Source organism: Aythya marila (genome assembly GCF_965140915.1).
Source record: "Aythya marila genome assembly, chromosome: Z".
NCBI lineage: Eukaryota > Metazoa > Chordata > Aves > Anseriformes > Anatidae > Aythya > Aythya marila.
The window spans coordinates 51,421,062-51,442,712 of record NC_139080.1 but is presented as its reverse complement, the minus strand read 5'-3'; the positions used below and the strand labels follow the sequence as shown (position 1 = coordinate 51,442,712).

The window sequence follows — 21,651 nt, the reverse complement described above, 5'->3', positions numbered from 1 at the left end:
GAAACAGTATTATTTTTCTAAGGAAGATCATTGCAATGTAAAGATAATTTTTCTGTATATAGAAAACACCTCTGAAAAGCCAATACTGTAAGTTATATCTTATTTCAGTTTATTTTGTTTTGATGGGATTATTGTACAAGACTGCTTGCATCTGCTGTACCTATTTTGTTGGGCTTGGAATGTTAAGTAGTTGTCTGCTGGCAGTAGTACATATATTTATTTTTTTTTACCTGACAGCGTCCTTGGGTGTAGCCAAGGTGATCAATGTAAAATGAATAAAATCTGGTTTTGAAGGTAAACATAGAATGTCTATTATTTCTTACACAGTGAAAACTTAGGAATTCCAACAATGAATGTCTTTTTTTTTTTTTTTTCCTGTGTCTTCATATAGCAGATGGTTCTATTATTACACTTAAGTTTTTGACATTTTTTATCTTACAGATTCATTTGAAAACCTGTAATGATGCATCCCCAAGTCTACAACAAAAAGAAATGGAGATCTTTGTTAAAAGAAATAATTGTTGACTAGAATATTATGTTAAAAAATAGCCATTGATTTTTAAATTGTTCCATTCTATCTCAATGTCACATGTCACAGAAGGATTACCTCTGCTACTCGTGCCCAGAAATAGGCCCACAATACTGCACAATACAGTACAATGCTGTAAAATGATAAGAAATTGTAAAAAAAAAATATTGTTTTTCTTGTAATGCAGCATGGATTTAAAGACCATGACAATTCAAAAAACATTCTTGCATGTTCTCTTCTGTATATTTTTTCTTACTCCTTTCTCCTTCCTTGGTCTACTTATTGCTTTGCCTTTTTATCCTTGCTATCTTTCTACGTTTCCACACTCATTTCCTGTCTTTCCTTACTTTTGTTCTCTTGTTTTCCCATCACCATTCCCCAGAGCCTTTTACATTCAAGTTTACGGCCAGCTGATGATCATTTCAACTTTTACTTCTGAAAGCCAAAGCACAAATAAGAGGAGACAGACTGATCTCAGTGACTCCCTTCTTTAACTTTTTCTCTTGCCTGTTTTTACAGTTTCTAACAAAGTAACACTTCCCCTATCACACACACACACACACACACACACCAAAAAAAAAAAAAAAAAAAAAAAAAAAAAAAAAAAGAGAATAAAGAACCACTCAGAGAATGCAGCAGCATTACTCTGCTTTCCTGGGCCATTGAAGAGGTTATGGGATGAGAAAACCACTTTGGACTGGGAGTCACACCATTTCTCTTCTTTGTACCTCATTTTCTGAGAAAGAATACCTCACCTTGAAATCATGACAGTGTGAAATTATAGACACAATCTGGACTGTGATTGCAGGTTTTGTGTTCTAATGAAACATGTTGCTGTGTTGCTGTTGAGTCAGTCAAATTATTTATTTTCAGGTGTAATTATTTTCAGATCAAATAATTTTGCTTGATAAATTATTGGTGATAAATAGAAGTGGTCCCAGTCTAGAAAATATTGTGTAGGTGTATTTGTAGATAACACTTCTTGTGCTGTACTTATACACGCATATTTTATACCTCTGTAATTCTTTTTCTCAGTACACATTGTTCAGCACCTTTTCTCTTCTGTATCTGTACTCCTCCTGTTGCTGCTTTACTACTTACCCAGTGTCACTTTGGAGTGTTGTGTTATATTATGAGTGTGCTCAAAGGCTTTGAGATATTGGTATGACCAAAGATGATCCCCCTGTGATTTCTAATTGCTATCTAGAATCCAGAAGTTCCACAAAATAATTTAAAAGTTTTTCATACTGAAAAAAAGAAAAAAAGAAAAAAAAAGAAAAGAAAAAAAAAAAAAAAAAGAATCACAGACACCATCATACAATTTACTTTTTCTGGGCAGTCAAAGAGTGGCAATGGCTACTGTGAAGAGGCACATCTGTGGAGAAATAATCACACTTACACAGAAATTAAGGCAGACCACATATGGACACTCCACTTGGAATGTTTTGAAACTAAGACTTGTTGGTTGAATTGAAGGGCTTTACTGATAGCGGGAGAGCGTAGACATGAGAAGTCTCATTTTTTGTCCTTTAATCCTCAGAATTATTAATACTGTTTAGCTCTCATTAACAAGTCAGGCATTTTTATCATCCAGCTGTATTCAAGATATACAGCTTTCTCCTACAATTCAGAACAGGAATTACATCTTCATTGTTTCTACAGAGAAAGACTGTAGCTCACCATGAGCTTCTGGCTGGCAATCTGGATGCACTGCCTAGAACATCCCTGAGCATGCAGCATTGAGTGGCTTTCATCTCACACCACCTATCACTGAAAGATAAACATCCAATCTAGGTTGTGTTTAGTCAGCAGTGATAGACAAACACCTTTAGAGGCCAATTCACCACATCCCAAGAGCAGTGTCTTATCACAGCCAAGTTGAATTGCCCTTTGCAATGATGACTAGCTTAACCTGATGTTTAACTTTCTGTGATGGCTGTATTTTCTTATAATGTTTGATCTTCTGCAGGTTCATAATTTTTAGAGTAACCTGTGAACTGTCAAATGAGTTTGAGCATGTTTCCTGAACAGTGTTACAAACTTTGTCTGATTAAGGAGGTCAGATTAAGATGGTTGAAATGAAAACACAATATTGTTCTACACTTGCAGTTACTGAGAATAATACTCCAAATAACCATAAAACAGTGTAGACTTTAAGACTGAGAAGTAGGAACTAGCTTCTAAAGCAAATAATGCTGTCTCTGTCCCTGATTTGTATGTGTCACAGACCTCTAAAATGGACACTGATTCTTAACCTAATAGTAAGATGTGGACTATCTGAAGATTTCCGTTGGAAGCCATACAAAGAGAAAGAGAGAGAGAGAGAGAGAGAGAAAGAGAGAAAGAGAGAGGAACTTCTCAAAGGAGATGCAGTTTTCCAGTAGAAGATCTCTGTATCACTTGTTGCTAAGTTTGTTCATTTTCAACTTGGTATGTGCATTTCCATGACAACTGTGCTAAAGAGGAAGTTGTCTTCAAATGGGCACTTAGGGCCATATTCTTACAGCACAGTTCTTTCTGCAACTTCCCTTTAAGAAAATGATACAATTCGCAAAAGAATGTGGTTCTCACTGCAAAAGGGGATGAGGAATATAAAGCACTATTCCCACTATTTCATGTGCATATGCATATGTAACAGTTGAGATTAAGAGAAACAGAGAAAATGTCCTTCAACTTGTGAGAGATGCCAAGGAGTAGCACAGCACTAACATAACTTTTTTTTGATGTGTTGACTAGGATCTGAAAATGAATATTTAAGAATATCCCTTTCAGACACCAAAACTGGAGGAGCAGTGATTTGCAACTAAATTATGAATTTACCATTATTTGGAATGACTGTTGTGTTTTAAAACACTAATAAGTATTAAGGCACACATATTGAGAATGAACAAACTGATACATTCTCCCATGAAGGGCAATGAAGCTAAATTTAAGCAACAACCTCGGAAAAGAGAATAGTAATCTTTTTCACTTGGGTAGAAAAGCTCCTTTTGCAGACAAATCCCACTTAGTTCTGGATAGTCTTAAAAAGTCTAATCAGGATTTTTAATCTGGTTCAACCTGGAAATAAACTTTTATTATTATTATTATTATTATTTTATTATTTGCCCTCTTAATGTTATTATTATTATTTTTAAATCACTTAGACTTGAGATCTGAACACCTTCTAGTGGGGAATGCCCCTTCCCATGGCAGGTGGGTTGGCGTTAGATGATCTTCAACCCTTCAAACCATTATGAGATCCTGTGAAAACTGCACTTAGCTCTAACGGGATCAGACACAGGGAATAGGAGTGCACGTAACAAGAGCGTTCGGCTCATCGATTTTCCTTCTTTTTTTTTTTTTTTTTTTTTTTCTTTTTTGATTTTGATTCCTGAGAGCTGAGGTGGAATCAGACCCGCAGGCCTTCACCTGCCGGGTCTCCAGGTGCCCGCGGAGCCGCTGCAGCTCCGCGCTGTGCCCAAGGGAGGGCGGAGGCGACCCGTCCCGGCAGGTGTCACTGCTCCCCACAGCACCCGGCAGAGGTCCTCGGGCCGAAACCCACCCGCTCTGCCGGGAAGCCGGTGATGCTGCCTTGGCACAGCTTCCCCGTGCGGGAACAGCAGAGCCCGGACCTCCATCCCCGGGAAGAAACAGCGCTCAGTTTGCCCTGAGCAAAGGGCTTCTCCTTGCAACAGCCAATTTGGCAGATTACATACTATCCCGGGTATTTATGGTTGCTTTTTTATATTTAAAGCGTATCAACCAACGCTGCAGAAGGTGTGCTAAGAGGAGTTTTAGGGGATAGGATTGCGTTTGTCCGTCCTTCTGGGGCTCTTCTGCGAGGCAGTGCTTGCTTAGCTTGGCGAAATATTTTCCTCCCACGTCCGATTCGCCTGAAACGTGTGGGAAACAACCCAAATCCTCTCCCCACTTAATTTCGCGCGGGCACACGGCAGCGGAAAAGCCGTGATGTCCTTCCCCACCCGAGCGGTGCCGAGGCGGGGGGCACGGGACGTCTGTCTGTCCGGGCAGGGCTTCGCCCCTCGAGCACTAAAATACACCCAGCTTTTACCAAACAGCCTCCCCGGGTAATTTTCACGCCGCACGAAAGGGACTGCACGGGGATTATTTGGGGAGGTGGTGCAGCCCTGCAGCGGCTGAGTGCTCGCCTGTCCCTCTGTCCGTCCGTCCGTCTTTCCGCCGGGGCGGTGGGGCTGGGGGGGGGGCGGGCCGGGCCGGGCCGGCGTTTGGGGCGGGCGGAGGGAAGGAGAGGAGGGAGGGAGAAAGAGAAGGGAGGGAGAGGAGGGAGGGAAGGAGGGGCAGCGCCCCGCCGGCCCCGCTGCTCACACCGACCGCCCCTCGCCCGGCGCAGCGGCGGCGGGGACCCGGCGGCGGCAGCCAGAGCCCGGTCGGACGGGGCAGGTGGGCACGGGGGGGTCTGCGGGACGGAGGGGTGCGGAGGGGTGTGGAGGGGGGCTGAGGGGTCCTGAGGGATCCTGCGGTGACCACCGGTGTCCCCCCGTCCTTGCGGGGCAGCTGGCAGCAGCCCCGCGCGCATCCCGCTCCGCGTCGCTGATTTTTTTGGGGGGTCCGGCTCTCGTTGGCGGGGCTGCGGGTCTGGGGGTGTCGCTGCTGCCCCCCGAGCCCACGCTGCGGGGTAGGAGGCAGCTAGAAGCTCACCCCCTCCGCCGGCTTCGGGCGCGCTGGTTTGAGCGGTTTTATTTTGTTTTTCAAAGGTCACCATCGCTGTCGTGGAAAGCTTTCAGCAGTCCTGAACAGAGACTGAAAGTAGGGCGTACAGTGAGGGAGAGGGATGTTTGTGTGCGTATGTAAATAAGCATGACCTGCACATGGAAATGCACATCTGCCTAATAGCTTGACTTCGTTCCAGCAGACGTCTTCCTGCACAGGCTGCCTAGAAAAATTCGCACTTGTGTGGCATCCCGTACATATTTTGTTTTGGCTGCAGTCATAGAAGTGTAAATATTTCCTATTTTTTGTTTCAGCCAAGAAGGAGGCTCAAATTGGAAATGTAGGTACAAATCAGTTAGGGAAAACGAAACACCCCAAAATAGCTGCTTTTCCTAGAATGAGCTGGGAATGTCGTTTTATTTGTAATCTTATGGATTACTTAAGTGTTGCTGCCAATCTCTGAGCGTTTTCATGTAGTCAAAGCAGATGTGCAATTTCAGTATCCCTAAATGAACCCTGAAGTTTTGCTTGGGTACCCAACTTCTGATTAGACAGAGTTTAAAACCTCAACTTGGAATATGCCATCAGTACTGAAGGTGTCTGATGTTGTACTTTCTCAGGTTTGTAACTGAGATTTGGCAGCAGCAGATTAATATAATGACTATATGTAGGAAAAAATGATTTTACCCACCAGCTTGGGAAAAAAAAAAAAAAAAATAGTCTGGAGAGTGACATTTCTTTCCCAAGAAGATAAACTACAGACCCGTGTGGAAAATTCTTAGATGCTTTGACTGACCCGCGTGTCTGTCGTGAGACTGAAACTGAAAGCTGGCTTCAGGCATCAGTTTCCCTGTCAACACCCCTAAATGGCATTTGTGCCCAATAACACAATAATGGGAGGAAAGCAGACATAATTAGTCATGTGTGTTCTTCTTGAAGTGTGTGAGTGTGTGTGTGGGGAGGAGGGAGTATGCAACTCCAGAGAAAGAATTTAGGAAAAAACTGAATGGGTGGGCAAATTATCAGTTGCTACTCTGTGGACCTCCAAGTAAAATGGTGTTAGGAAGCCTGTTTTTGTCTTCCATCTCCATTGCCACAGGACCTGGAGTTGAGGACCCTTACAGGTCCCTTCCAGCTCAGGATATTCTGTGATTCCCTGATCTTGAGTCAGAAATGCTAGATGAGCAGGTGTGGTCTGGATTTTTCAATAGGCTGGACAAACAGTGTAATTTAGATACAAGTTCCTAGTTGTTCATACAACTCATGTGGCTGCACAGCTTCAGAACATCAGACCTAATCTAGTAAAATGTAGTATTTCACTTCTTACAAAGGCAACTGCAATCACCATGTGCCGTTGTCATACAATCAAATTTAAATGCAGATCACTCCCACAAGAGGTAGATCAGTTGCATCATACTAACACTGATTGTTAATAATGCTTTGGAGACAGTACGACTTTGCATTTGAGTTCTTTGGATGCTGAATTTGTTAGTGTTATAGATTTAAAGGAATCTCTGGTGGAAGCTGAGCAGCTCCCAGGACTGGCAGTGAATTTTCTATTTCTTCCTCACTGGTGCAAATCCACGTTTTGGAAAAAAAAAAAAAAAAAAAAAAAAATCACAACTGCTGGCTGCTCAGTGACCTATGGGAAGTGAGTTGGCTGTGTCTATTTAATTTTCCTGTAAATTGCCAATCATACTTGCACTGTTCTCCAGGGGCAGGACACTGTACGTGTTTCAACCCTCCATAGGCAGCACCAGTAGACACAAACTGTGCTGCCTTTGCCTCTGTTATGTGATTTTTCACCCCCTTTGTATACCATGACTGTTTAGCTGCTGTAGCTGAAATACACATAGCTAATGCCTACACTTCAAACACGATTAGAAGCCTGGACTTGTGTGGCAGGTATCCAGGGAAGGCAGAAGGTGGAGGAGGAAGGAGCCCAGGGGTGACAGTTTTGGCCTTGTGAGTGGTCCATTGGTGGCTTTCATAACAATGTTTTCCACAAAAGGATGTTCTACTAAATGGGGGTGTAGACCCAGGGAAGCAAAGGCACTTTAGCAAAAGCAGTTAGCTCAGCTGTGCAAAGAGCACAGGAACCACGCATTAACATACTTAAGTTTGATTAACATCTAACAGAGTTTGGAGTGGGCTTTTGACTGCAGCTGGTAAGTGTCCCTTAAATTTATATTCAGATTACTTGGCAGGAGTTTTGCACCATGTCTCTACATACCTTTTTGTTGTCTAGGCACTTTCACTTCTTCTCATTAGGGAAAGTAAGTGGCTTTTGAGGGGGAAAAAAAAAAAAAAAAAAAAAAAGATTCTCTTCACATGTGATACAATTTTAGTCATAATTAGAGTAGGTTAATTCTTCTGTGGAGAATGCTGCAACATGGATGTGATATAGTTTGTTTTTTTAAAGAACACAGAATACAGCAATAAAAATCCACAGTGAACCTTTTCTTAGGTGTGGGGTGGAATAGAGCAGTGGAATTACAGTCAAGGTTCTTACACCCATATTCCCGTTAGGTGGTGTCTTGCTTGATGAACGATGCCAGTGGCACTAGATTTCACTATATGGTAGTTATGTTACCAACTGGCTGTCAGCAATACAATTTGGTTCTGATTTTTAATATTAAGAGATTGGTTTCAGAGTAATTGGTACTCATATTTCCCTTCAAAGATTTGAAACATGCACTAGAATCAATATATCATGAACTTAGATGAAAAAATAATGCAATGATATCTATGATTAGATTCTGTTTCTGGATATTCCAAATGTTTTTCTTATGAAAAGAGTAATGTATGATTTAAAGCCATCTGTCAGAAAAGTAGGAGGAGAATTCTGGGCAAGGATTGGCTTTACTAAAATAGCTTTATTGATTGTGTCAGCATTCTTGTTAATTAACCCATTCAAACTGTCTGGATTTTAATTGATGTTTTGCTTGTGTAAGGATTTGTGGTTCATTCCTTTGGATGTACACATTAGGTTTATACTAAAATGTAGACAGCCAGCTCTTAGTGTTTTATCTGTGTTTTGTATCTGATTGTCAGAGAAATTAGCCCACAGTCAGCAATGAGGCACTAATTCTGAGTCTTTTCAATATGCAAGACAATGAAAGAATATAGATTGGTAATCAGAAAGCATAACTTTAACTTTGACATTGACTTGCTGTGTGACCTCAGAAAAGATGTTGATTTTTTTTTTCCTGCGGCTGTAAAAGAACACTGCTCCTAACACTGCTACCAAATTATTTTTGTTGAAGAGATGCAAGTTAACATTTGCAAAGTTACTGGAATACAAAGACTTACTATAAAAGTATCTTATATTTAAAGTAGAAATACTAGCACTGCTAACAGCTGTAGGTTGTGCAGCTCTAGTAACAGGAGCTGTATAACAGCACAAAAACAAAACCAAAAATGATCTTGCCTTTTATAGTCTAAAATCTAAGACAAAAGACAATAGGAAAAAAAAAAAAAAAAGAAGGACAATGAAATCATAAAAACAGCTGTCAAGCCACAGTCATAGTATTGTCTAGAAAAATCATGAAAATATTTGAAGAGGTTAATGTAAGTTTTTTCAGGTACTAACAGTTCCTCCTAAGTGGGTGTCTTTAAACAGAAGATGGCACAAAACTGTTTCCCTGCAGAACTAGTATATTGCCAGTGAGGGCTGGTGCCATGGCCCTTCCAAAAAAGGGGTCAGCATCTTGTTGGATACAAGAAATGATGGGTATGGGAAGAGGCCATGAAAGGCACGAGTTATGAAAACAGGAAGCAATTCAGGAAGTGTTTCAGTGAAATAGCTGACATGTTGTCACATAGAAATGGGGAAATATTCTTTGTAGCAGTCTTCTGAAGGTATATGAAAAAGTATTGATCAGATTTCCAATTCACAAAAAAAAAAAAAAAAAAGGCTGCAATGGTCAGAAAGGTGTCAGACTGCACAAGAGCTTTGTGTGTGGATAGAAAGTTATAATTTGGACATTTGCAGGAAACATCCAGGAAAATTGAATTCAAAACATAGGAATATTTAGAGAGAGAACTATATCAAAGATGATTCATCAGATACTGGCCTGAATGGCTAAAAGGATGGTGTCCCACAGATACCGAGAAGGTTTTCAGAAGAGAGGAGAGCACTCCAGCTTTAGTGGTAAAGAATTTCATTTGATGTCCCAAGAGGCAGTAAGTGAAATAGCTTGAGACTGTGTGTTGGCTCAGAGGAGTCATGAGCTTATGGAGATGCAGAAGGCAGAGTTGTCAGCCTGGTCTAGAGAAAACCAGCAGGGCTTTGTGGTGTCAGTGAAGGTGTCCAGACATGAAGATGGGGGATCCTGACCTGTCCTGGTGGTGTCTTTCAGGGGCAGTGCTGGTCCAGGAAGGAATGCTTGAAACAATAGCAGAGGATGCTGAGAGCATGGAGGGCTGGTTGATGAACCTAAAGAAAGAAACATGAACAAGAGAGCAATAATGTGTGCTTAGGGTGACTGACACATCTGTGAGCAGTAGTAGGATAGAATATGAAACCTGGGTTTAGCAGCAGTTATGTTGCTTTAAGGGACTATAAAGGAAAGAAAAATGAACTGGGCAGGAAACAAATAAACAAGCTGGTAGTTTGTTGTTTTATGCACACTCCCATGTCTTTTGGAAAGAAGCCATTGTTTTTTAAAGTTTTGCAAACATTGCAAGCACTATGCTGTAAGTTTTGCTACACTCCTTCAGGGTTAGATCCTATAAGCCCTCTTCAAAGTGAGTAGTACTATATCCCATAAGCAACAGTATGAGACAAATATATGCAGTGCAAAATGTTTCAAAGAGACGGTGAAGACATGAGGATGTAGTTCTTAACATATTTCAGTCTTAGCCTTGTGAGAAGACTTTGTATTAATGAAAACAAAGACATCTGTTTAGAGTCTCAATGAGTTCAGCATGTGCACAGCATCTTTTGAAGTTTCTCTTACACTAAAATCTTGTTTATCTACTTTTCAGGACATTTTTTGTAACAGAGTCTGATTGGGTGCTCAGTAAATTTAAAGGATTAACATAACAAGTAATAATATTTTCACCTGCTAAGTTACTCATATTTATCTTGTAGAAATATTTTGATATAAATTTTATCTTGCAAGCATTTTTCTAAGGTACAAGAGAAAAATATTCAAGGTGGAGAAAGGGAAAATTTCAAGTCAAAGCTGTCTCAGGCTGTTATTTGGAACAAAATACTTGACTACCAAAAGAGCCATGATGTAAAGCCATGATGAGATCTTCAGCCATAGTCTGCAGTGTGTCTGGTGATGCTGTCCACTGACTGAGCTCGGCAGTCACACCACAGCTCTGCCGCAGTGCTATCCCAGGTTTTGGGAGCTCTCCCAGAGCTCCCCAGCTTCAGCTCAGACCATGTGTGGGGGCTTCACATGAGGAACCAGCGTGTGCTCGAGGAAGCCATATGCTGCAGTCTCGTTGTGACATGCAGTTAAGACGTGGTCATAATTCATATCTAAAGATCACGGCTGCAGGGTGCATCTGCCTTGCATTATAGACCCAGACAGGAACAATGAGGTTGTTAGCTGGTGGAACAAAGCAGAGGAATTCGCAGCTGTGATGCGGTGCTTGTCTTCTCCTAAGCCGGATTTCAGGGGGATCCCACTAACATGGTGGTATACTGGTTACATCACATACTGCAAAGGTGAACTAGATTGAATTTTTTTCTGTTTTCACTCAGTGTTGGCCTTATTCAGACCTTTTGTACCATAGCTGTCTGTTTTTTGTATTAAGCTCTTGAGTTTGATTTTGATTCATGCATAATGATTTAGCTGATAGTTATTTTACATTACTTGCCCCTTTCTTTACATAGAGAAGTTTTGGAATCAGTTGATTTGGATGACAGCTTTTGAATCCTTATGTTTAAAGTTTCAGAATTGCTAAACTGATTAACTGCAGGAGCGAAAGAGTCTTCATCACAGGGTTCTGCCAAAAAGAGCCCCCAAAGTGAACGTTTTGTGTGAAAGCATGCCTTGCAGTTTAAGCCTGGAGTGACAATAATTGTAACACAACACTGTTCATGTGACAGCCAGACAAAGAGGCCATTATGCATGGCTGGCTGGCATCAGATCCTCCGAAAGCCAATAGTCAAACTAAGCTTGGTAGCCCTGAGAATGTGAATATGCTAGAAGCAGTTGCATGTTAAAAAGAAGGAAAAGACATGTATGTGTCCATGTGTACACACGTAGGTGTGCCAAGGTCTAGTTAAACGGTACTACAAAATAACATAACTGGTTTGTGTATTGTTTTTGGAAGTTGCTGTCAGAAATCAGCAATAAATAAATAAATAAAAATGTAATGTAGAACTGAGAACAGACATGGTGGAAATCAGAAAGAGTATGTCAAGAGACCATGCAGATCTTTCAGTTCCTTTTGCCCTGTGCTTCTATACAGTGCACTTTTAAGCATGCATAATTGAGTTATAATTTCCCCTAGAGTGTTTACAAAACTTAGAACCACACTGGTCTGTCAACACATACATGTTATGGTTACTAGAACTTATACACAAATAATGGTCATGTGTGTTTGTGGGAAGCAGTTCTTTGGTGACTTAAAATCCCTCTTGAAAGGGTTCAAGTTGATATATGAAGAAATGTCTTTAATAACTTGTGAACTGCAGCAATCTTGGCCCCAGAGGCAGCATACTTGCATCAGCCATTGTAAATGTACTTAAAAAATAGGATACAGCAGCTGGAGTGGAAAGCTCTTCAATTAGAAATGTATTTGTATAATACCAACTGTTTTGCCTTTGCAGCCCTGAGGGCTGGATTGTCTTCTCCAGCACACATGCAGTTGCACCCAATGCTGGCCAGATCTGCTGGGGATCATGCCTGGCAGAGGTGCCTTGGCCTCATTCCTCACATACTGCCATGCATTACCTTTTTTGTTTGAATTCTGATGGAAGACTATTCAACTTGCCCCTAAGCCCTCAGCTAAAGGGAAATGTGATTTACAGTGGTCTTTGCCTATTTGTTGGTATATTAGTACTAGTATAAAAACAGAGCGCTATGAGGTCAGTACCTTTAATTTCCTGAAAAGTTCAAATATGTGTTTTTCATTTGTGACTATTATAATTTTGAATATAGAATTCAGAATAAAAAAATATTTCTGTATTCTGTGGTTGTGTTTCTTTTACACTGACACATAATTCTTACTCTGTTTACACTTTTCTAGTGAATATTTTACATTAGAAAAGCTTTTGAAGTGCTCAGAGAAAGAGAAAGTTTTTTTTTTTTTTTTTTTTTTTTTGTAACTACTAACGGAGTTGTATTAAATAATTCATCTTCCTATTTATTCAGTCCTCTGTCATAAGGCTTTTTAGTGGAGGGTTTTTGTCTATACTTTTGGGAGAGGCTCTCACCAAAATTACTTATGCTTGTATTAAGAGTTCTGTGTCAGCAGAAGTAAGCTGGAGAGTGTTAGGCTGTATTTTGTGTTTGGGGTACAAATTATAAATCAAAAAGCATGGTATATTGATATCTGTATGTTAATAAGTGCCTGGAGAGCTGATTTTTGTTTCTTGCACTTGCACCAACAAAGGTCTGAGCTCTGCCCTGCTTCATCCAGTCTTTTGCCACCCTCACTTCCCACACACCAAAAACATCACTGTCAGGTGTTCTTGCAGGCTGTATATGTACTCAGCACAGATTATTTTTAATGACAAGTTGCGTGTGGTTGAAGGTCAAAAGTGGAGACCTTAATGACTTTATCTGAATTTTGTATGTCAATAAAAATCCCATCTAATTTTGACCTGACCCCTGGACATTTTTTTGGTGCTTGTTGCTTCTTTCTTGTGCCTTTAGTACACATGAAGGACACTGAAGAGTTTTGTTGGGAAAATACCAGGAGGTGTTGGTTTTGGGGATCAAGACGAGCATAGTTAGACTCCTGACCAGCTTCTTTGATACTTAAGTTATGTATTTTAGTAAGTTTTTGTAATAGAAAAAAATATATAGTGAGGATACAATTACTTTAAAGGAGGCTATAGTTAGGCGGGGATTGATCTCATCTTCCAAGCACCAGGTGGGTGATAAGACAAGAGGAAATAGCTTCAAGTTGCACCAGGGGAGGTTTAGGTTGGATATTATTAAAATACTTCACTGAACGGGTTGTGAAGTATTGGAACAGGCTGCCTAGGGAAGAAGTTGAGTCACCATCCCTGAAGGTCTTTAAAAAACATATAAATATAGTGCTTAAGGACATGGTTAAATAGTGAACTTGCCAGTGCCAGCTTAAAAATTGGACCAGATATATTAGAGATCTTTTCCAACCTAAATGATTTTATGATTCTGTGATACAGCCTAGCTGGCATCCAAGAAATTCATCCCATTGATAAAGAAACCTGCTGGGATGAATGGTTAGTGAGTCAGATGAATAAAGGCTTCCCAATAGTAAAGCAGGGCTAAATAGGCTAATAGGCTGTTTGGTTTTTCATTTGTTTGTTTTTGTTTTGTTTTGTTTGTTTGTTTTTGGTGGCGGGAGGAAAGGAGGTGTGTGTTTTTTCTCCCCAAACAGTACTCAAGAAAAGGATTTGGTACTTCTCCATATTTTTAAACTGTGTTAGGAGGATGACAGCCTGTGTAGGAGCTGGGTTTCCCTTTTCTCCTGCAAGTGCCATGGAAATGATGCTTGTGACCTCTGTATGTGCTGCCACTAAAGGATGTTTGTAGGCCACAGCACAGCCTTTTTACTGCAGTGGATTTTAATTATCCATATAATTTTTCTTTTTTTTTCTTTTTTTTTTTTTTTTTTTTGTGTGCATAAGAATCTCTTCAATTATAATGTCATTTCTAATGTCTTTAAAGTGCACATCATATGAAACAGGAAATTGTCCTGTTCCTAAAAACAGCAAAGCAAGAAGACTCTTCAAATTTGAAATCCATTTTCTCATGTGGCCATTATTCTCAGTGAGAGGAAATTGTTTTCAAATACCAACATTTGGATTTGTACAAATGAACTCATGTCCAAAGTATGTTTTTCTGTTAAGATCACATCTGTCTGTACTGTGTTTGTTTCTGAGGCCACAAAAGCAGGACATTTGAGTATGTATTTTAAAAATTAGAGGTAGGGCATAATGCTGAGATGGCACTGTATGTTTCTCGCTTATTTCATACAGTTTGGTGTCACTGTCTTTCATGACATAAGATCCCACAGTCCTGCCTGATGCTGTCAGATTCCCCCAATCTTTTGGAATTTTCTGATGCATTGAAAGTATGCAAAATACTATGCTTGGTGACTATTATTATACTTTTATTATATATATGTTTTTTTCTTAATAAATACTAATATGTAAAATATATAAATAAACCAAAGTTTTAGTACATCAAAGTTTTCTCTTAGGCATATATCGTAGAATCATCAAACAGCTTGAGCTGGAAGGGACCTTAAAGCTCACCTAATTCCAATTCCCTGGCATGTTCTCTTGTGCCACCCACTAGACCAGGGTGCCCAGGGTCCCATCCAACCTCACTTTGAACACTTCCAGGGATAAGGCATCCGCAGCTTCTCTGGGCAACCTCTTCAAGTGCCTCACCACACTCTGAGTGAAGAATTTCCTCCTAACATCTAATCTAAATCTCCCTCTTTTAGTCTAAAACCTTTTTCTCCTTGTCCTGTCATTGTCTGCCTGAGAAAAAAAGTTGCTCTCCACCTCTTTTATAAGACCCTTTTAAGTATTGAAAGGCAGCAATGAGGTCACCCCAGAGTCACTCTCTTCTCCACGCTGAGCAATCCCAGCTTTCTCAGCCTGTCTTTGTAGGAGAGGTGCGCCAGCCCTCTGATATATGTGTGCTTTTTTTTCATCATGGTTTACAACAATAATACCAATATAGAAAAATAAAAAATGACAAAGGGAAAAATAAAGAAATAAAAAAGTAGATAAGAGTGCATTATCAGTTTCTTTAGAGATGACCAAGTAACACACATTATAATAATTATTATAATGTACTTAGTTATTATCATTGTCATAGCAGGTTCTGGTTAACCAAATGATTGTTTTACGTGCCAATTGAAAAATAGTTTATTCTCCTGACATAGCAAAGCCCTTGGCCAGTCTGGTGCTGCCACTGCTTTGTACCTGGGGTTGCCTTCCTGGCATAGTGTAAAAAAAAAAAAAAAAATATTGAAAACTGCAGTTTCTCAGAGTCTTGTTTACAAGCAGAAGAACTGGAAGCCAAAACCCACCCCCTCTGGAGCATGCTGATCTTCTCCACAGAGCTGGGCACTGGTGGCCTGCATGGGCGCTGTACCTATCAGTCATGCCTGGCCTGTGGGGCCTTGTTGTGAACTGTCAGCCCTCCCTGATTGCCTCTGCAATTGAGAAAAATCCGAGAAAAATTGATTCAGTCCCCTGTGCCCACGCATCCCCTGCCATGGGCGGCATGGAGGTCGTCTGGGCACTATACCCCAGCATCGAGGGCTCCGTGGCCCCTGCGCCTCACAGCCTGGCCTGCCCCACCATGGTGCTACCCAGGCCTGCGCCACATGCGGGTGGGTGACCCGAGCAAACCCTGCGGGAGGACAGAAGCCCTGTTGTGTGCTTGCAGAGCAGTTGCTCAGAAGCTGGTGTACAGCTGTGGCCAGGCTTGTTTAGAAGTGAAGAGTAACTTGATCCTTTAATCTTTTTTTTTTTTTTTTTTTTTTTTTTTTTTTTTTTTTTTTCCCCAGACTGATATTGTAAATAACAACTGTTTCTGACGGGTATCTGCCAGTGAGATTGAAGTGTGTATTTTAAATTGAGGAGTACATGTCATGAAGATTTATGCTGTCTGCAAATATATGTATTTTAAATTTTACCTATTTTAATTTCTTCTAAAATAAAAGACATAAGAGAACAGAGGCCGATGGCCTGGTGTTCCCACTGGCATCGAGTAAACCAGTTAAAGCTCAAGTGAAATCAGTAGATGAGGTGAGGAGTATGAATGCAGCACCTTCACACTTTACCTGGGTAACGTGCTATCAGGCATGTGAGCATTCAGAAATCCCAGCTCTGCGTCCACACCCAGAACAATTTATCTCTTTTACCAGATTATTATTTTTTTCTTTTATAGAAGAGCTGCATTGCCAACTCTGGGATGGACTCTGCTGAGGACGCATAACATCATTAGTGCCCTGTGTGCTTCAGAGTCACTTTGGATGCAGAGCTAGGTGTTGTAAGTATTGCTGTGCAGGTATACAACGGGGCATCACCACTTTAAGACAGAAGATGGCACTGAACAGAAGTGAATTTCAGTAGTTCTGGGCAAGCTACCATGAATTCACAAAATAATCAAATTTTAATTATTGAGTAAGCAGGTTGGGTGAGTAGCTGTTGAAAACCAAAACAAAAGCACAGCGAGGAATATAATTCCTCACTGTAAATATCCCTGCTGCTGTCAGTTGATTTTTCCATCTCCATAACCTATTTCAGAGAGCCAGGAGACTTGGTCATATCTCTGAAATGGTATTGTTGTTCTGTAACTTTAATGCACTTTCAAGATGTGCTCAACTCTTTCTTGCTCAATGCTAGTTTATGCCAATTTGCATTATGTACGAATAACAACAGCCAGAAGTTGTGAAGTGAACCTCCAAGGATGCAGTGATTTGGAAAAAAGTCCAAATTTGCAGTCCTTGTCTGCACCACTAAAATACAGATTTTTTTTTTCTTTTTTCAGTCTTTGAAAACTGTCAAGCTTTCTGTGCACACCCCACCCTTTTACAAGTTGATTTCTATTTTGACAGTGAATCAACTTCAGAAAATAGATTTTTGTTTGGTTTGGTTTGGTTTGCTAAAGTAGTATTGGGATGCAGGGAGGAAATGCTTTTCTCCTGGCAATGAGAAATGTAAAAAATTCCTAGCTTTCTGCTTCTTGTTATTTGGTAGGAAGCTGTTGGAATGAAGTAGAAATCCACTGCAGTCACTCCAAATATGTTTAGTGGAATTCAGAAACATCTGTGGAGGCTGCATGCGAGGACATACTTGAAGCTTCCTTTTCCTCTCCTGTGGGAGTCTCTTACCACACTTCCAAAAATTACCCTGCTTTCTTCTGTATTGCCTGTCTCCAGGGAAATACCAAAGTTTCAGTACATGAAGGTTTTCTCTTAGGCATGTATGTGTGTTTTTCTTCATTGCAGTTTACAACAAGAACACCATTGGGAAAAACACAGAAATGCAAAAGTGAATAGATAAGGGGACATTACTGGCCTCTTCTGAGACAAACCAAATCTGTTAAAAATTGTCTCAGTCATGATTCTCTGTGCAGTGATTCATTTGTGAATGCCCAGTAGCCCCAAACCTGTCTTTTCAGGTTCTAATAATGATGCTACAGACATGGTATGCACAATGTGGCAAAATAATATACTGGAGGTATTGAGTCCTTAGGGTTGCCTGAAAACAGGGACTAGGAGACCTAAGTTCTATTTTCTGCTCTACTGTTGATGCCTTTTATGAAATTAAATAAAACATCTAGACAGAAGTTTAAATACTTTGTATACACAGTGTGTTTCTTGATAGTAGCCTAGAGAACAAAAAGCCTTACAGTGTTGGAAAAAATGTAGAACTCGAAGGGAGTTATGCTGATAAAAATACAATATGCAAGATTATTTCATGACATACACTTAAAAGTAATTTTGCTTAAGTAAGTGAAGCCTAAATTAAAGAGAATAAGGGAGATCAGGTATTTGCAAAAGGCACATAAGAAGAAAAAGACCTGCAAGGTAGAGAACTACACAGGAACTTGCTGGAACTCCTTGTAGTCTGGAGCAGCCTTGGACTCCTGAGAGCACAACAAAGACCTTCAGACAGTAGCAGAGAGCATCTGCCCTGGCTCATCTCAGCCAGTGAGGAAGACTTTCCAAAAAATGTTCACTTATTGTCATGGAGGGAGTGAATTGGAGTGTCCCAGTCTGCCCTCCAAAGAGAAGAAAGGTTTATTCATGGATTAGTTCATGAGGCAGCTGATAGATTGGGTTGGATGAAGTGACTGTCTTTTGTCCCAGCCCATGGTAGACAGCGGTTTTTTTTGGCTTTCAACATAAGGACATCCTGGTGCCTTTCAGGAGAGGATGCAACGGATATTGGTAGAGTTTTTGTTGCTCTTCTACGCATTCCTACCTTTCTTCTGACTTGCTAGCACAGAGCAGAAAATCAGTAAGGAAGGTCAAATAATCCCTTGCTCCTTACTGGATGAACTGGATGAAAAGAAGCAATTTTAAGCAATATAGCAGCTGGCCTGTCCATCTTCCTTGGTAACAATAGCAACATACATTTCTGTGCATTTAGTAAAAAGGCTGTGTGAAATTGGAAAAGAGCAGTTAGTTGAGGGAGAATGCCTGAGTAAGCTGAGTCATTTTGCTATGTCAGGACTAGTAGATGTGAATCATTTGGATTTTAGAGACAAAAGAGTATCAGCTGGTAGTAAAAACACTGTAACAGTGGTCATACACCAGCCTAGGTGTGGAGTTGTCATAGGTGTCATTACCATGAAACTGAGTCTTCAGTTATAAGAAGTCAGCTGTCAGCATCATCCAGCATATTGCCATGGGCAGGAGGAGGGATGTGCTTCCTCCTAGCATCAGGCAGTTCCTCAGGGCAGCTGCTTTGATTGCTCCCACTAACATGGGCTTTTACCCTACCTGTGTAACTGCAGTTAGGTTTGCTACCCCTGCATGAAGTGCCCAGTTAAGATGCCTGGGGCATCACTGCTGCAGTCAGCCAAGTGACCTGGCAAATGTTGGCAGCTTTGAGCTGTTGGGCTGCTCTGTATTTCAGAGGGAATAAGAAGTTTCATGACTTAATTCAGGTTTCATCCCAAATTTCCACACCAATCAGAGGAGAGTGTCCATGTTTGTTTGTTTTTTTTTTTTTTTTTCTTTCTAGAAGCTCCCTGACTGTGACTGTGCAATCCCTCTGCAAATTCTGTGCTGTTTTTCACTGTCCTCTCAGCTGGTTGCTCATCTGCTATCAAACTAAAACAGCAGTTGTACTACTCAATGTTAAATTTTGTCCTGGTTGGTTCTACGGATTGCTTATATTGCTCATTAATTAATGAGAGATGACACATTCACACATTCAAATGGCCATTGCATTTCCTTCTGAATGTTGCAAATGCTTTAAAAAAAGCACTTTTTTTTTTCTTTTTTTTTTTCTTCTGATGAATGTCTGAATCAAGGCCAATGTTCCTGTAACTTTAACTGAGTAGCAGCAGAAGTTGTAACAGAGATGCTGTTAATACCAGTTGAGCTATAAGTTATAACTCTGCTTACAAAGTTTGCCTGTTTTCTGGCATGGTCTCTGACACATACACTCCAGTCAATCACAGTGAAGTGCCTAATAACAGATGTGGCAATTAAGCTGAAGAATTCTGTCTGTCTTTTAATTTTTATTACAGAGAATGACAAAGTACCTCATTAAACCCACCATCATAGAGATTCTTTGAGTTTGGCATACAAATGTCTGCAAAAATTAGATCTCTGAATAGAGTGCCTTGTTACTAAAGGTGCTTTGTCAGACAATGCTATCAATAGGCCGTTTTTGTAATGACTGATATGTGCTCATGCTACTGCTGTCCTTTTACAACCCATACTGCAAAGAGGTACAGATTTAAAGAATGCAACATGTGTCCTAAAGGATAACAATTTGAGGGATTTAAGACCTTGTGCTCAAGTTAATAAAAATGCAGTCTTGATTCTTCTAGCTTCAAATTACACTGCTTTCAGCTGGAATTAGCAGCAGACATCATTTTTAGGAAGGTTTCAGATAACCTGGAACCAAAGTGAATTAACATATTTTAATAGGAAAATTTATCTTGAAAGAAATATTAATTAAAACCAGAAAGGTCTTCTTTTGATTGTTAGAGCTTCTAAGGCAATTGCCTTCATTAGTTTCTTTTAATGATGAACCAGGAACTCTTTTTAAAGGAGATTCTGGTTCATCATTAAAATAAATGAATTTAAGAATGTAATAATTTGGAATGTATTCAAAATTGAGGTAAGAGAAAACTGAAAATGATACAAATCATGATTGGGAACTTTGATATGAAATTACTTTCATATTATCAAAATATTTTTATGCATAAAATGCACAGTTGTTTACTTTGTTATTGTTGGAAATAACATGCTTTATTACTACCAGTCACTAGTGTTGGGTAGCAGCTTTATTTCTTTAGAAGTAGTATTTATTCCCTAATGCACAGCACCTTGCCTTGCAGCTGCATCTAGTTAGCAAGTAGTACAGTGAATCTGTATGTGTCGGTGTGCATTTACCTGCATCTATATATATGCACCAGTGTGTGTGGATGTGTGCAGGTGTTCATGCATGCAAACGTGGAAGAGAGAAAACCTCTAGACCCCATAGGCCAAGCTGAACTTCTCTCCAGGGCTATCTTTTCCTCTCTGTTGACAAATAGGAACACTAAGTACTAAAATTACACAATCATAAATATATTTTTAAGTTTGATTTTTATTTTCTTTTTTTTTTTTAAATAATGAAATGTTGGGTTTAGGTGTCTTAAATGATCAGCTGTTCCTTAACCCCTTGGTTATTTATATGTCTGCAGATATTACAGGCTACAGATGGAGCAATATGACCAATCCAGATCATTACCCAGTAATGTCAAGGAGCAGTACAAATCAAACAAGTTAGTCTAAAGTAAAGGTCAGGGATTATTTAGAGAGAAGGCTTACACATGCAGGCATTGTTTTCAGAACTGCAGATGTTCATAAGCTTTACGAAGGGCGTACAGTTAAGAGTAAAACAAAGTCTTGCCCATGCTCTCCTGGGGGCAGAGGCAATGAGGTAGAGTGACGAACCACTATAAATGGACATGATGTGATCACTTGGCAGCATCTCTTAGGGCCTTCAGATGTAGTTAAGTAGCTGTGGTGAAGGAAAATAAGTGAGAAGTGAAATGACAAGATGGGAAAGTTGGCCTGATCTTGCATGTTAGTCTATATCTTGTTCCATTTATTCCAGTTAGTAACAAATCCAAAAGATGCACTAAAAGGAGCTCCCACTGTTATTAAGCCACTTCACTGTGGTAACCATGGTCTCAACATGTTGTTCACTCTGTAGGTTATCTCCTAGGCTCACTGAAAGCTGTTCAGGGAAGAATTGCCTTTGACTTTAAGGGAGTAGGGTTTACTCCTTTAACTGTGGGCTTGCTAAATAGAATTATTCAGGCTCATTTGGTCTTGCATTATGGTCTTCCATTTTCCCCTTTGAGGAAAGAATGGAGGAGTACTTTCCCATTGTAGTATCCATTCTAACTTTTTTAAAAGCCAAAATGTGAAAGAAATGAATGAATGAAATGTGAAGGAAGTTATTTTCACAAAGTTCCTTGTTCTTTTATCAGAATGTTTTGGGTTTACTTTGTTGTGGGGAGGGGACTCTTGTTCAGGTCATATATGTTTTGAAATAGATTGCTGGAGATTAA

At 40.1% G+C, this 21,651-nt stretch overlaps 1 protein-coding gene across 1 annotated transcript in view; it reads left to right on the top strand.

Annotated features, from left to right (window-relative positions):
* The first annotated feature begins 4,847 nt into the window (after positions 1-4,847).
* The window catches only part of MEGF10 (multiple EGF like domains 10), a 106,246-nt gene continuing 89,442 nt past the window's right edge, over positions 4,848-21,651 (top strand). The window contains exons 1-2 of the mRNA XM_082783509.1: positions 4,848-4,933; positions 16,291-16,392. The gene's annotated coding sequence lies outside the window, so the exon portion shown is untranslated. The remainder of the gene's footprint in view (positions 4,934-16,290; positions 16,393-21,651) is intronic.